General features: G+C 44.9%; 1 protein-coding gene across 5 annotated transcripts in view; it reads right to left on the bottom strand.

Annotated features, from left to right (window-relative positions):
* Positions 1-6,107, bottom strand: part of Usp9x (ubiquitin specific peptidase 9 X-linked) — a 108,775-nt gene extending 102,668 nt beyond the window's left edge. For 2 of the 5 annotated variants that reach the window (XM_060374300.1, XM_060374302.1), the window contains exon 1: positions 4,636-5,535. The gene's annotated coding sequence lies outside the window, so the exon portion shown is untranslated. Of the gene's footprint in view, positions 1-4,635; positions 5,536-5,946 lie in introns of those variants that run through there. The other 3 variants (XM_060374303.1, XM_060374304.1, XM_060374301.1) reach the window with 2 other exon arrangements.
* Positions 6,108-12,826: the final 6,719 nt, after the last annotated feature.

Below are 12,826 nucleotides of genomic sequence, written 5' to 3'. Positions count from 1 at the left end.
TTACACCCACACACATAAAAAAGGAAGGAAGGGAGGGAGGGAGGGAAGAAGGAAAGGGGAAGGGAAGAGAAAGTAAAAGAAAAGGAGTCAGCTGTGGTGACCCATGTCTTTAATCCCAACACTCCAAGAGGCAGATCTGGTTTTTTGTTTTGTTTTGGCTTTTAGACACAGGCCTCAAACTCAGAGATCTGCCTGCCTCTGCTGGGATTACAGGCCTGTGAATGAATTCAAGGCCAGCTGGTCAACAAAGCAAGCTCCAGGTTAACCAAATGATTCATTCTCATTCATAATCTCTTTCTGTCTGTCTCTGTCTCTCTCACACACACAAATAATGACTATCCTATCAAGTGATGCCTGGAAGTTGTGAGAAAATTCAAAACAGCAAGGATATTTTTAAAAGACTTGATTAACGTGTTTCTTTTTTGCCTGTATGTTTGTATGCATGTCTGTATGCATGCATGCAAGCTCATAATGTGCATCCCTGGTTTTCACAGTGGTCAAAAGGTAGTATTGGACTACCTGAAACTAGAGTTATGGATGGTTGTGAATCTCCATGTAGGTAGTGGGGAACTGAATCCAGGTCATCTGGAAAAGCATTAAGTACTCTTCACCATGGAATCAGCCCATGGAGAATTATGGAATGGAAATAGCCACAACAGACACTGGGTTTATTTGTCCTGTTTCCTTATGGCCTTATACATGCTAGGGTAGTGGAATGCTACTACCAAGTTAGATCTCTATCCTTATAATTATTCTTACTGGGACACAAGAATCCTCAAATGTCTTTAGTGAATTTTAGAAAAACGTGTTCTTTAAAGTTCTTTTGTATTACTTTTGTTTTGAGACAGGAGCTCACAAACCTAAGCTGGACACAAACTGGCTGTATAGCCAAAATGACTTAACTCCTGATCCTTCTGCCTCCACCTTCCAAGTGCTGGGGTTACAGGTTCTTACTGCCACATCATCTAAATCTGAGTGTTTTATATATTAAAAAAACTGAAAATTTTCTGACACGTTACTGGGGCTAAGATGATGATTTCTATAGTATGTTTTTAGGGAAAAGGTATGAGAATGGATTTTTTATTATAAAAACGAGATATTTACTTAAATTTACACTTAAATTTGATCTTTGCCAAAAGGCTGTGATTAAAATTTATTTTTCAGACACAGCGTAGGTCCTATGTCTTTCATCTTAGGTACATATGTACCTTACATGTATAGTTAGCAAATGACTTTTGGTTGTTTCATGGTTTGGTACTTCATACTGGGTCCCTATGAAGCAGATCTGCCTCAAGCCTTCTAAGCACCTGGAGACTATAGACCTTCCAATTTTACTCTGGGTGATTTACCTAACAGTTCTTTCCCTGCCTCAATTGTGTGTCAGAATAATTTGTGGAACTTTTCCACGGTATGTTTGTCTTAGTCTTGTTCTGTACATTACAAGGAAAGTTTGGAGCAGGAACTGGGTATTTAAAGAAAACAAAAGGCAAAGTAAAAAAGTACTTGTGGAGTAGTACAAGCCTAAAGACCAGAGTTCTGTCTCAGTAATCCAAAACAGTGGCAGTAGAGGTTTGTTTTGTTTTTGCAGTTCATTTTAGAGAAAGAAGAGGATTTGCAGCCCTGCACATTTTGTGTTCTGTTAGATAATACTCTTGAACCTAAATTTGTCAATTAAAAAATTCCTGACTCAAACTCAAACACAGGGAGAGGTTAGAATATATAAAAATACAAGAAAGTTAGCAACAAATACGATGGTTTTCAAAGATGTAGATCCAAAACAATAAAATTTTGGAAACTAGGCTTGCTTCTCAATTTGAGAAACATTTAAAATTTTGAGAAACATTTAAAATCAGAAAATTTACCAGCAGGAAAAGGTAACATGCAAACTAATCATAAAGTATTGTGTACTTTAAAAATTAAATCAAAATAATTCAATAACCACAAAATATCTCACTTCCCCAGCTTAGAGACTCAAAGCCAAAGCTAATCCATTTATCATTATTATTATATTTGTGTGTTTAGGTCAGAAGGGTGTCAGATCCCAGTTGCCTGATGTGTATGCTAGAAATTCAACTTAGGTTCTCTGCAATTTCTCTTCAAGAACAGTATGTACTCAACCACTGATCCATTTCTCCAGCCCAATACCCATATACATTTCAAATAATTTTCTCTCACCTGCTTTTAAACAAAGAGACTGGCTGCAGTAAGATCCTGGAAATATAGAAACTTTAAAAATTGATCCATTAAATAGAAAAAAATTAACAGAATGTTTTCATGTGTCCAACTAATCAATAAATGACTGGCAGATCATGACAAACATAAGTAGCATTATTAACATGGCAAAGAAAAATAACTTATAAAGAAGTACCACTAAACTGCTCTTCTAGAAATTACCAGAAAATGTATTTCAAGATCCTGGAAGACAAAAGAACCAAATCCTACTGGATGAAGCATTGCACTGATAGAAAACAAAGGAATCCCCATGAAATGCTCCATAATTTTAGGATAAAAATGTACTTTTCAAAGTTACTTTAAGAAAAAAAAAAAAACAAAAAACTAAGATTCTTGACCATTCTGCTCTAGTCCTTAATCCCTCCAGATGTTCTCTTAAAATTCTACCAAGGTCAGCAAACAAAAGGAAGAAACAGCATGTGAACATTGAGTATATTGGGGGGGGGGGTGATGGGAGTAGGGGGTGTTTAGAAAAACATGAAGACATTCATGTAGTTTAAAAATTGGATTTTTTAAGTGACAGAAAGGGAAACATACTTTATTTCACCTTTGGAACATCAATTTCAAATACTTCCGACTTTCACTCTACCTGGAATAAAGTTTAATAATAAATAATAAAATAACGAGAAAATATTTTTATTAAACATTAATGTTTAATAAAAATATTTTCTCGTTATTTTATTATTTATTATTTATTATTAAAAATAATGTTTAATAAAGTATGACAAAGCACGTAAGCTTAAACACTGCAAAAACAGTGTCGGTATTTCTGTATATTTAATACCTAAATCTTCCAAGAAATTGAAAGACATTTTGCTGAAGCCAAAATGGCAGTCTGGTGATTCAGTACCCTAGAACCATCTCAAGAGTTTGTAGTCTCTATTTTTAAGGTCAAGTGTACTGGCTAAAAATCTGCAACCTAATCGTGGCTAGCCAGTCCTTATAATAAAGGGAGCTAAAAGGCTCTAACAGATATCTGCTGTGAAGTTCCCACATCAGCACACCCAAAATATTTCTTTGTATAACTAAAAACTATACAAAGGGAGATAAGGAAGGCTGGTGGTGGGTTTTAAATTTTTTTTAAATTGCCACGAATGCTTCTTCTAACCTAAGCCCACAATTCCGTCCTTACACGCAACTGCAAGCTGCAGCCGTGAAAAATCCAACTAACGGTGTAACTACGTAACTTCCAAATAATAGTGTGCTTAAATAAAGCACATTGTATCGAAAAATCAACATCAACATGCCAGTAGCTGAAGGAACACAAAGTTTAACGAACCCCCCCCGCTCCCCACCTACTTAACTATTTCACAATGAATGAGCTACGAGCCGTTTACCAGAGCCCGAGACCTCCCATCACAAGCATGTGAAGGGTTTGTTAAGTCACAAACTCGCACATGCTAATATTTTCCTTTTTTTTTTAATCTCTCTCTCTCTTCTTCGGGAGCAGTTAAAAATAGCAAGGTGGTAGGTCTGCTCTCTCTTGGAAGCTGTTTCGGCAGCAAACCCTCCTTCCTGGCCCGTGGCCGCGAGCGGACCAGAGGGGGGCGAGGGAGGAGGTGCGGTGCGGGAGCCCGCTAGGCGGCTCGGCCTCCCCGGGGGCGCGGGGCCGCCGAGCGCCTGCGGGTGATCGCGGGAGGACCCGACGGGCCCGCCGGCCCCGGCGTCGCCGAGGCCTAGCCCTCCCGCTCCAAATCACTCCACCTCAGTAATGGCGTTCGGTGTCAACTGGAACAGGCCGAGGGCTTCCGCGGCGGTGGTGGCGGTGGCGGTGGCGGCGGCGGCGCCGTTGGTGGGGGCGCCTTGAAGCCAACGGCCCGCCCCCACCCCGGCCGAGGGGTGGGGGGCCCCGCGCGTCACCGCCGCCGCCGCGCGTTCTGAGGCGACCTCACGCGCGGGGTGGCGGGGCGGCACGCCGCGCCCGCCCGGAGCTTCCATCCTCCACCTCTCCACTCCAGTCAGGACGGGAAGGGGAAGGAAGGGGAGGGCCCGAGCCGTCAGCCATTTTCCCTGCCAGTCGAAAACACAGACACACACACACTCACACGGACACACACACACAGCCGGACCCCCTCCCTCACACGGACGGACACACGGACACACACACGCGCGCGCGCGCGCTCACGGGACGCCGGCGACGGGTGCGCACAACGGAAGCTTAGCGCGCCCCCGCCGAGTCCCCGGGGGGCGACGGGCCGACGCCGCCGCCGCTCCCCCCCACCGAGGGAGCCACCTCTCTTCGCTCTCACGCTCTCCCTCGCCATCACCCCCGCACACCCCTCACGCCGCCCTCCCCACCCCTCCGGGCAGCTGTCGGGCCCGGTGGAGGCGAGCGCGGCCCCCCGCCCGCCCGCCCGCCCGCCTCCCCGCCCCCCACCCCGTCGAGCCGCCTCAAGTACTCACCGAACACAACCCCGGGTGTCTTCCAAGAAGCGGTACAACGCAGGCAGGAGGGCGGGATGCGAAGAGAAAGAAAAAAAAAAGAAGAGAAAAAAAAGGGGGTCCAGCCGAGATGAGAGGCCTAAGCTGCTAACCTAGGAGCATCCCCAGCCGAGGGCTGACTGAGGAGGGACGACACGCGAAAAATTGAAAGGAAAAAAAAAAAAGACAAATCGGCCGAGGCCGCGGGCGCCGCCGGGGCTCGGGGCGCGCTCGGCGTCCGCACAAGCGGTCCGCTCCGGGCCCTGGCCGCCTCCTCCTCCCTCGCGGCCGGCGGCGGCCCTCTTTTCCCCCTTCTCCCCCTCGGGCTGGGGCGCTCTTCTGCGCTCACTCCAGCTCCGGGCGGTGCGTTGCTCCTGCGTCACCTCCTCCTGCTCCTCCTCCTGCAGCGGCAGTTTCACCTTCCCCTAGTCGCCGCCTCTCTGGGCCCCCCACTCCGGGCCTGCTCGCTCACCGGAGGCTTCCTCGGCACACTCCCCCCCGTCACCTAACCCCAAAAAAGCAGCGGGGCCGGGGGCTTGGAGGGGGGCGGGGAAGGAGGTCAAGGCAGCCGCCTCCCGGTGAAGGGAGAGGCGCGGCGGCCGGCGGCTCCCGCGAGGCCCTGGGGGGCAGGAGGGGGGGAGCCGGTGCCAGGCAAAGGGGAGGAGGAAGGTTCGCCGGGGCAGAGAGGAGCGCCGGCCCCCGGGACGGGCCCGGCTACACAGGGGTTGCGGCTCCGCCAACGGCGGAGGCTAGCTTCCGCGACCCGGGCTAGCTCCCACGGCCTCGTCAATATGGCGGATCCAACGAGTCAAAAAAGACAAAAAGAAGAAAGAAAACCCGCACGGCCAGCGGTGGTGGTGGCGGTGGCGGCGGCGGCGGTGGCGGTGGTGGAGGTGGTGGTGGTGGTGGTGGTGGTGGTGGTGGTGGCGGTGGTGGTGGCGGCGGCGGCGGTGGTGGTGGCAGCGGCGGCAGCAACCACGACGGCGGCAGCGCAGACTCCCACTAGTCCCAGCGCCGCCCAAGCCTTAGAGCTTCTCCGCCCCCCCGCGGGACCGCCCCCTCGAAGTACCGCCCCCCTCGTCCCGCCCCCTCCCTTGTCCAGCCCCCTTGTCGGCCGGCTGGCCCCTCTCTCCTCCCGGTACACCTCGGCCTGGTGGGGGAGCAGGAGGAAGGACGATGGGAGCCGCCAGGGGGCTGGACAAGGCGGCAGACGCCTTGGAACTCTGCGAGCTGGGTGGGGGAAGGGAAGACAAAAAAGATCGTTCGGGGGGGGGGAGGGGGGAGCGCCCGTACCGTGACTTCTAGACGGCCCCTGCAGGGGATCGTGCGGGAGCCAGAGACTCTTCCAACCCTTCAGCTAGGGAGCCCGGCCGAGAGCTGACGATGGCCCCAGCACACTCCGAAGAGGAGGGCGGGGTGGGGGAAGAGAGACAGGCCGCAGGAGAGCTGGCATGCGGCACGGGCGAAGCGACTGGACTGTGGGGACTGGTGGGGGGTGAGGACAGGAAAGGGTTAACCGCGCAAGCCGCAACCGCGTCGCCGAGTTTGACTAGGGCTGCTTGTTTTTGTTCCATTGTGAACTATGGCCCCGCCTCTCAGTGCCCGGATGGTGACGTCACCGGCCTTCCCCCCCCTCTTCCGGAATGGTGCGGGGGAGTGGGACGGAAAGACTTGATTCCTGGGTCCCAGCGCTAGGCGTCTGCAGCCGGGGGGCTGGAGGGTCCCGACACGAGGACAGGACCTGACCCTAAGCGGCGGTGCTAAGTCCCCGAGAGTTTGGCCACCTGCTCCCTGCCGATAGGGGGAAGGTGTGGCTAGAACCCCTTCCGAGTTGGGGCCTCCTTCCCACTCTGAGGGAGGCGCTTTAAGCAGCTCATTCACAGGGTCCTGCAGCATCAAAACCTGAAAGCATTTCGTTAGCCTTAAAGGCACCATGACTGAGGACATTTTGGACACAAGAATCCTTAAAACAGTAAAGACAAACATTACACACCGTCCCTGACAGCCTAGCTTCTCAGTAATACTAAATGAAGCAAAATGAATTTCTATTGCCATACCATCAGCAGCATTCAGTGTGAGAACCCGGAAAGGATTTATGAACCCATCCGCTATGTAGGGGACTATTTTCTGCATATTGAGAATCTAAAGTGCAGGCCGCAGAACAAAAACTTATCAGAGCAATCTCGAACGTTGATGGGGCTGGAACAATTCCATGCTTTACCTAAAATAAATGAAGAGGAAATAAAATTGCTGATCTTCCACATTTCATTTTGACTTCAAAATGCCGGTTTGCGACAAATCCCAAGTAAAATGACAATTATGTAGCATCCATTATAGTTCATCTAGGGCTGTTGAACTTATTCTATAAAAACGCATTCATTTCTAATAAAGGAGTGTTAAATGGAATCTCAAAGAATTTAGGTGACAGCACATTTTACTGATGTAATTTTTTAAACCATTTCTCTATGCAACACAAGACTTTACAAAGTTTTCCCCACAAGAACTAGTAGTATACCCTAAACACAGTAGTTATAGTCCTTATAACTCTTAACACGTGTAATTTTGTTTGTCTAATTCCTTCCGTGTATGCTTTCCCTTGCTTATGGGGAGATTCTACCACCCATGGAACTAACACTCTAAATTGGCTAAGCATATGGTGGGTTTTATTTAATCCCCAGAACCCTCTGAAACAGCCAGGTATCTATGTCTAGCCTTGATGTTAGATTGGGAAACAGAACTGGTAAGTAAATACAGTTCTTTTAGCCGCAGCTAAAGTGCATCTTTAACAAAAATGTCCATGGTAGCCAATTCTATTCAACATTATACTTGAGCCTCTAGCCAGAGAAGGAAAAGAAATGAAAGACATCCAGATAGGAAAGAAAGAAAGCTTTCCTTGCAAACAACATGATGTTACATAGCGAAAATCCAAGGTCATCAACTATAAAAACAACAATAATAAAGCTAACGCATGATTTTTAACTAGACTGAGTCTATAGATCTGTCTACCTCCCCTATCCTCTTAAAAAAAAAAAAAAGCTATCCCATTATACCCTATAAATACACTTAATAACATAACCCTTTTTGGCAACCTAGAGAATGTTAAAAAAAAAACAACTCTGTAAACCATTAATCTAATAAAGAATTAACATCCACTATATATATATATATATATATATATATATATATATATATATAAACTCAACAGCAAAACAAACAAAACCCTTCAATATAGAAATAAGCAAAAGGGTCTAGTGTGAGTTTTGGGACAGCCTGGTCTAAATAGTGAGTTCTAAGACAGCAAGGACTCCACAGAAAAACTCTTTCTTGAAAAACCAAAATATAAGATAAAAGCAAAAGAGGCTAGCGAGATGACTCAGGGGGTGAAGGTGATTGCTGTCAAGACTGACAGCCTGAATTTGATCCTTGGAATCCATATGGTGGTAGGAGCAAATGGGCTCCTCCAAATTGTCCTCTGATCTCTTGCATGCATGTGTATGTACACACACACAGAGACACACAAACACACACACACAATTTCAAAAATGTAAAAAATAAGCAAAGGAAACTGGGTGTAAGGTAGTTGCGGTTGCCTATAATCCCAGCACTCTGGAGGCAGAGGCAGTGGCAGAAGAATCTTCAGTTCGAGTCCAGCCTAAGTTATACAGTTAAACTATCTCAAAAAAAAATAATGATATTAAAATTTAAAAATAAAATTGGGCAAAATATTTGAATACACATTCACCCAATATATGAATGGCCAATGAATATACGAAAAAAATACTTATCATCATCGCCATTCATTACAGAAATAGAAATCAAACCCACATGAGATAACACTTTATAGTCATTAGAAAGACTATTACAGAAAAAAAAAAAAAAACTAGCAAGCAAGGAGATAACAAGTGTCAGCCCCAATGCAGAGAAATTTAAATTCTACCTCGTTGGTGGAAAAGTAAAATGGTGCAGCTGCTATTGAAAGCAATGGGGCAGAGCCTCAAAAAGATAAATTTAACATCTCTACACCCAAGTTCATAGCAGCATTAGTCACAATAGACAAACTGTGGCGCCAACCCAAATGGTAAGGAGATGAGTGGATAAATAAAATGTGGTACACATACAATACACAATGAAATGTTACTCAGCCTTAAAAAAGGAATGAGACTCTGAGAGACACTAGAATGTACACGAACCTTGGAAACACACTAAGTGAAATAAGCCAGAGACATAAAGCTCCCGTGTGATTTCACTTCCATGTGGTACCTAGGATAGACAAGTTGATAGAGAAAAAGGAGGAAAGAGGCTGCCGGAGCACAAGCGGTGAAAAGGATGAGCACTAGGGTTTAATGAACAGGGGATTTCTACGGAGATGACAAAAACAAAGAATTGGGCAATGGAAAATGGTGATGGTTGTACAATACTGTCCATGTACATAATGCAACAGAACAGTCCATTTAAGGTAATCACGATGGTAATTTTTATGTATGTTTTATTCCAAATTTTTAAGGGTGGAAGGCTGGGGGTATAGCTCAGTCATGCTTAGCACAAGTGAGGCTCTGGAGTCAAGTCTCAGTACCTCCATCCAAAGAGGGAGAAATTCTCATCAAATAGTGCTAATCTCCTATGGGAATCTATATATCACACTCTTACCAGTATTTCTAGTCTTAAATTCTCCAGCTACTCCCCTGGACGTAGTATACACTTGGCTCCTTGGGTGGGCATGGATACACAACTGCCCACTTTGACATCTCTCATTCAGCTCATGAGCCAGGCAATGAATAATACTGAGTTAAGAGAATTAAGAACTCAGTGGCTGGCTCTTTGATCACCTCCCCCTGAGGGAGGGGAGCAACCTTGCCAGGCCACAGAGGAGGACAATGCATCCCGTCCTGATGCGACCTGATAAGGTGGAGTGAGATGGAAGGGGAGGAGGACCTCCCCTATCAGTGGACTTGGAGAGGAACATGGGAGAAGAAGAGGGAGGGTGGATAGGATTAGGACGGGGCTGAAGGAGGGGGCTACAGCTGGGATACAAAGTGAATAAACTGTAATTTATAAAAACATAAATAAATATTTAAAAAGTGAAAAAAGAGAGAATTAAGTTCAATGCCACAGTACAACTGAAATGAAAATTCACTATAATTCAGCCCTTTTTTCTCACTTCCTTTATTTTGGTTTCTCTTTCCTAACAGTTGTCCTTTCACATTTAAGACTAATTTTTTTTTAACTTCCTGGATTTTTCCCATTAAGACAGAATATTATTATATCCCATTTCCTCATAAAATTTCCCATTGCACTCTGTCCCCTCTCCACTCTTCCCCAAGAAAGTATTTGCTAAGTATATTCACTGCTTACTAGCATATATCCTAAAACATTTCTTGAGGACAAATTTCAAAGAAGTTTTGTAGGCAAGGGGTTAAATATTTCTCCCTATAAAAACATTTAGAAATGGTCTGTCTATCTTGCTCTGTTGGTGCCTGTCAGAAACTAACCTACTTCCAGTCAAGGACTTGAGTATGAAATCCAGCCAGAACACCTGTTTGGATCATCTCTGTATCTCAAGGACAAACACGGGGCTCCAAAGGAGAATGCTATACCTGCCTACTTGAGAGAGTTAAAGTACATATTTTAATCTTGGTATCCACACCAGCAGTCACCAGTGAATATCATAGCCATTACAAGGAGAACATCAAGGACAAGCTAGTGAAAGACTTTTATCGAGTCAAAGCATATTTAAGTTTAGCTATTAAATAAGCCTTGAGAGTTTACAGTTCATATACAAAAATGGACAATTGTCTCAAATTTCACAATAAAACCTTAATGTATTTGATATTAAGTCATGAACAAAGATTTCTAAACTATTCACAAAAAAAAAATGACATTTTAATCAACTATGTTTTTTTCCCCACCTGGATTTTGTGCTATGTTAATTTTTTCAGCTATTTGCAACTTGTAATTTGTGGTGATCCTTTTCTCATTGTAAATATTTTCTTTTGTATTTAATTTTGTGTTTTAATTTTGGAAAGCTACTTTTTAGTGAAATAGGTTTCTGTCCCCTATGCTTCTCCGTGGCTTCTTATCTTTGGTGGTCTGGCCTGCTGCTTTATAATTCCTCTATTTTCATTTCTTCCTGTGGGCATCCTGTACAGCCATACACTTCCCTTCACAGGATCAGGGCAATGATCTTCCACCTTACCAGCTTTTAAGGCTCTTTTCAAAATCAAGGTGAGTTAAACATGGTGGCCCATGCTTTTAATCCCAGCACTCAGGAAGCAGAGGTTGGCAGATCTCTAAATTTGAGACTAGCCTGGTCTACAGAGTGAGTTCCAGGACAGCCTATGGAGAGACCCTGCCTCAAAGCAAATAACGTATTTTCAATTAATGATTTCTTCCTTTAGGAACAAACACTTCCAGTTGTGATCTGTATGTTAGATTTATCTGCATTTGGCTAGTGTTCAGTTAACAACAGAGACTGGACAGCTGTAAGCATTCAAGATTTAAAAATTGAGACCTGAAAAGGCTGCCTGACTCCCAGGGCTGACTCACCCGGCTCCCAACAGGAAGCATCAGTTAATATTTGTTCAGTGAGTCTATATTCTTCATTCAAAGCGATAGGACACTCCTTTTGCCTCAGATTACAGGCATCTTCAGATGCTTTGCTTGAAATTTTAAGGGTCCTATTTTTTATGCTTTGTACAAACCACTACAGTATAAAATAATCGGATCTTTTTATGTTTTTCTTGTAAGCAAAAAGCAATTCTGTGTGATTCCAAGTACACATTTCTTTAGTCTGAGGAGGATCACACTATGACACAGATTCTGCCTCACTCCCGACCCCAGCATGTTCTAGTAAGGCTCTTCACAGAGGTGTGCAGCTCAGATACTTACCTGCCTGGAATTGTCTGAATTTTCTGGGTCTTCCCTGTTGAAAATAACACCATGACTCTCTCAATCATTTTCACAATCAAAACATGATATTTTATATGACCATTGTCTTGGTCTTTATCCTTGCCTCCTCGTTTGGGAAAAGAGAAAATGACTGGGGCTGGAGAGATGGCTCAGCATTTTAGAGCACTGGCTGTGCTCGCAGAGGACCCAGATTCACTTCAGCAACCACATGGCAGCTCACCATCATCGGTAGCTCCAGTTCCAGGGGATCCAATGCCCTCTTCAAACATGGACACTAGACTTGTATATGGTGCATGTACATACATGCAGACAAAACACACACATAAAATATACATAAACCTTTTTTTTTTTTCAAAAAAGAAAAGAAAAAAGGACCATTATTGAAATTCATAACATAGACAAAATTATAAGGGATTTTTGGTTGGTTGGTTGGTTAGTTGGTTTTTTTGAGACAGGGTTTCTCTGTTTTAGCCTTTCTATACCAGGCTGGCCTCAAACTCACTGATATCTCTGCCTGCCTCTGCCTCCTGAGTGAGGGGGGGATTAAAGGTGTGCACCACCACCACTGCCCAACTCAGGATTTCATTTTTTTTTAACAAAAATAAAACCTTAATTAAAAAACTAATATATATATAAAACATACTCTTTATTTTTTTAATTTTTTTTCTTTATTAATTACACTTTATTCACTTTGTATCCCCCTCCCCCGTGGTTCTCTCCCTCCTCTCGTCCCAATCCCTCCCTTCCTCCATCCTCTGAATGCATGCCCCTCCCCAAGGCCACTGATGGGGAGGTCTTCTTTTCCTTCCTTCTGATCCTAGTCAATTAGGTCTCATCAGGAATGGCTGCCTTGTCCTCTTCTGTGGCCTGGTAAGGCTGCTTCCCCCTCAGGGGGAGGTAATTAAAGAGCAGGCCAATCAGTTCCTGTCAGAGACAGTCCCTGTTCTTATTACAATGGAACCCACTTGGATACTGAACTGCCATGGGCTACATCTGTGCAGGGGTCTTAGGTTATCTCCATGCAGAAAGATGCACACTGTATATACTCACTCATATGGACATATAATATAGGATAAATCTACTAAAATCTGTACACCTAAAGAAACTAATCAAGAGGGAGGACTCTTGCTAAAATGCTCAATTCCTATCCAGAAAGGCAAAGAGGATGGACATCAGAAGAAGTAGAAAAGAGGGAACAAGTCAGGAGCTTGACACAGAGGACCTCTGAAAGGCTCTGCACTGCAGATTATCAATGCAGATGCTGAAG

Source organism: Meriones unguiculatus, chromosome X, assembly GCF_030254825.1.
Source record: "Meriones unguiculatus strain TT.TT164.6M chromosome X, Bangor_MerUng_6.1, whole genome shotgun sequence".
NCBI lineage: Eukaryota > Metazoa > Chordata > Mammalia > Rodentia > Muridae > Meriones > Meriones unguiculatus.
This window is presented reverse-complemented; position numbering and strand designations above follow the sequence as displayed.